General features: G+C 42.2%; 1 pseudogene; it reads right to left on the minus strand.

Annotated features, from left to right (window-relative positions):
- Positions 1–5: 5 nt before the first annotated feature.
- On the minus strand, positions 6–1,465 carry LOC121790714 (annotated as a pseudogene).
- Between the last annotated feature and the right edge of the window lie 2,798 nt (positions 1,466–4,263).

Here is a 4,263-nt window from a genome sequence, read left to right on the forward strand (position 1 = left end):
CCGGCTTCCTTAATCTTCTTCTCCGCCGTTTTGGAGATGAGCTTGGCCTTGACGACTACAGGGAGATTATCCGGAAACATCCCTTGCCGAGAACCTTGAAATAACCGAATTGCGTGACGTCGATCAACGGCACGTTGTCCTGGAGGCCTTGTCTCTGATTTCCTGAGGGATCAGAGAGACGAGCTTGTCAACGTTGACGATGGGGCAGTGGAACTGGTTGCGCAGTTTGTGGAAATAGCGCATCCCGACTTTCCCAAAATACCCCGGATGGTACTTGTCGAATAGGATGCGGTGGTGGTGCATCCCGCCGGCGTTTCCGCGACCTCCAGGGTGCTTGCGATGCTTCCCGATGCGGCCGTGCCCCGCGCTCACGTGGCCGCGCTTCTTCCTGTTTTCCTCGAGCTGGTCGTCATCGATCACTGATTCTGTGCGAGGAGAAGCAGAAAGATGGACTTTGTATTCTACGAATGAGGATGCGGCAGCAGAAATGGAGATTTTAAGTGGTTTAGGGTTGGAATTTTGGCTACTGGCCAAGTTAGGGCTTCTAAATATATGGGCTTTTAGCCTTGGGCCCTATATTTCATATTGTACCTTGAATAATTAGTCAAAAAAAGATCGTCTATTAGCACTTCATGTGACATAAATATATATTGTCGATTAAAGAACAAAATTAGTATAGTATATTTTCCCGTCTTACAATAAAGTATTAAGGTTCTAGGCTAGCCCTAACATTAAGTTTTGGTCCATAACAAATAATGATGATAAATTAATAATGAAGTATAGTCAAACAAAACAAATATTGAAAGCTGAAGGGAGTACACGTATATGATCAAACGTAACATAAAAGCATAAATTTCACTATATTACAAACTTAGAGTAACAAATCACGTATACATGCAGATACAGTGAAACAGTAATACAAGAATGGCATCTGTACAAAATATATAAGGCTTCATCTTTGCAGAAGAGAGCGGCGGCGCAACAAGACCTATCCACAAAGTTAAAAGAACCCAGAAAGCACTGTTCTTCTCCAGGCCGACGGGCGGTTTCCACACCATGAAATCCCCCAAATAGTCCTTGTCTGATGGAAGCTGATTACTCGTGGAACCACTCATCCTTTCATCCTTGTCTTTGTTTTTATCACTCCAAGTTGCCGCATAACTGATAATAATGCAGTCAAATGCAATCAACAGCTCATGTATATCAGATAATCTGAGAATATTTCAAGTGATTTTTTCATGAATAAAAAGGCTTACCTATCGTAAGTAGAGCCTATGAGTGGGATTGTTACCATCTCCTCCTGTGATATCTTGAGCTTAGGCGCTTGCAGTATGTAGCGCAACTCTGCAGCCTGGCGTCGGATGCTGACACTGGGATGCCTCTTTTCCAATTGCTGGTACAGGTCAATGCAGTCTGCGTGGCGGTTATTAGCCTCGTAAGCCATAGCTAACCATATCTGTATCTGATGACGAGAACCAGGTAAGTTAGTTTATGAAATGTGGTGGAAAATCTGAAGATGGATGCTATATAGAGAGCATTACCAACCTCACCAGCCAAACAGAGTAGGTCGAGGGATGATTGTGAGGGCACCTTCAAGAAACTCGATGGCGCGCCCATACATACCCCTTCCGTATGCCTTCTGACCCAAATCGAACATTAACTGAGCTGTTTTCCTTCGTTCTGCTTGCTCCCTGCTACTTTAATAGTAATATACACCCAATTGAAAGATATTGTAACATTAAGGCAAATACAGTACATTTTACTAAGGTAACGTGCACTAGTATTTAGCTGCTCTATTTAGAGAAGAGAAGAGAAGAGATTGACTAAGGTAATAATAATATACTCCTTCATAACTATGAGCTGATTATGCTATAATAATAGTATACAGATAGATGATAACTATGAGCTGATTATGCAACTTCATTCTCATCCATTGCTCCCTTTAGATAATAAACAATTAATTGTACAACAAATAGAATACAACTACTACTGCTACTGCTACTATTATTCATCCAAGACTTTTCCATCTATAGTAAGTACTAAACAATTTAGATTGTACAACAAATAGAATACTACTACTATTCATACAAGACCCTTCATTAATAACATAGTTTATTCACAAGTGACTTTCAAGTCAAACAAAAGGACTCTAAATTCTTCATTCCAACAATAGCCATGTCACACCAAGTTAATATATCATATAGTCATCCGTTCTATGCCCTAATCTAATGAAACCAGCAGAGATGAAAGTTCCAGTATTGAAATCTGAAGAAGAAGAAGAAACTACATGGAGTATCCTCAAAGAAAGAATTGGCAAGTAAATCATCCTGTATTATCTGGTGCAGCAAGGTTTTATGAAAAATTGAAACAAAGGATAACGCATACTCAGAAAAAGAATCGATCGAACCTTTTCAAGTTCCTTCTTCACTCTCATCCGCTTCTGCTCTTCAGTCTCCTCATCCGGTTCGCCATTACTATCGCCCTCGCAATACTCCTGATCAACTTGGTACTGCAGCTCCTCGGCCTTTTTCTCCAACTCTCTCATTTCTTCGATCTCCTTAACCCTCCTCCTCATCTCCTTCTCCAGTCGAAACCGCCGTCTTCGAGCTCGTCCCCTAAGCCGTTGTTGCTGTTGCCGTTCTCGTCGTCGCTCGAATTCTCGTATTCCACCTCATTCACCTTGGATTGGTTCGATTTCCGCTTGTTCACGTGCTTTTCTCTGTGATCGAACACCGATTCAAACGCCGCGTGGAAATTGGGGTTCTGGTGGAGATCCTTCCTGAAGAGGTTCAATACTGCGTCGGAGGGGAGTGGCCTGGGCCGGCGATCGGGGAGCGCGGTCCGCGGCGGCGAAGTGGAGAGGTCCAGGAATGGAGAGACGTTTCCGAGCACTACGGCCATGCCAGCAGCGTGGAGAGGAAGGAAGTTTTGAGATTTATCTGTGTTGCTTTCTGATGGGAGAAAATTCTGTTGGAAAAATATGGGAGGAGATATTTCAGACCCAATGACGGAAAAGGGCTCGTGGTTTTGGGTTGGCAGCGCTAGTGTCGCAGGGGTAATAATGTCCGGAACGAAAAGAAAGGCGTGGCGCATGAGATACCGTGTGGTGGCGGCTCACGACGGAGATTCAATATATGTCTATGGTTAAGGTTTAAAGGTTAAAAGGTTAAAGGTCTAAAACTTTCTGGTAATTTCAAGTCTACATATAGCAATAAATGATCACATTCCCCGCCCTATACAATTTCAGCTTCATCACGATTTAATTTTATTTAATTCCTACAACAAATACTGATATGTACTAATTCCCAGCGTGTACTCATCTTTAACAGAGGCATTGCCTCATTTCATTCTTTTCCTTGACTTTTGTCTGTACTGCTGCCATTGTGTGGTGCGGTGTCACCGCGTCCACACAAATTCATCTTTAATTTACAAGAAACCATCTTTTTATTGGAGGACTATTTTCCCACTTCTAATTTCTGATTGAAATTCAGTCATGGCTTTCGCTCTATGCAACTCCCAACTCCTCCATCCGTTCCCCGTCCAACGCAGAAAGTTTTCAACCAAAATTCATTCCTTAAATCAAAATCTCAATCAAGAAAAACCTCAATTTAAGCACTTCGCCTCTAGTAGAAGATTCCACCACATTTCTACTGTGAAATCAGCTTCTGTAAACGGGTACCCAATAGCCAAAGATGATGGGGTTCCTTCCACCGCCGGTGAGAAAATTGAATGACTGAGAAGCTGAAGAAATGGGTCAAGTTGCGCGGGAAATCTTTCCCGGTGGGATTGGTGGAGGCTTCGACCGAGGGATATTGGAGATGTAATGGTGGCGAAACCCGTGACTGTTTTTCGGGCACTAAGAAAATGTGGGACTTGATTGCGGAGGATCGATGGGTTATATTTACCGCTTTTGTTACACTCGTCATCACAGCAGTATGTGCAATCTATTTCTTATGTTTTCAATGATCGACTGGTTTTGCTAAGTGTCTGCCTTGAAATCTAGTTGAACTTGTTCGTTGTTTTGGTGCTCGAATGAGTTGCTTATGCAGTTGTTCTCTGTTGCTTGAGTGGAGATGGTATTAAAAGTTAAGAGTGGCAAGTTTCCCCTTTGCTTATTTGTGTAGTTGATATAAGAATATGCTATAATCGTTAAGGTTTTGAAATTTACTGTTTTCTATACGAATTGTATACGTGCCAAGTTACACCTGTTGTGTTCTTCCATTACCTTCAACATTGTGTCTAATTTGCAGAAGTTTTATCATT

Source organism: Salvia splendens, unplaced genomic scaffold (assembly GCF_004379255.2).
Source record: "Salvia splendens isolate huo1 unplaced genomic scaffold, SspV2 ctg595, whole genome shotgun sequence".
Lineage (NCBI taxonomy): Eukaryota > Viridiplantae > Streptophyta > Magnoliopsida > Lamiales > Lamiaceae > Salvia > Salvia splendens.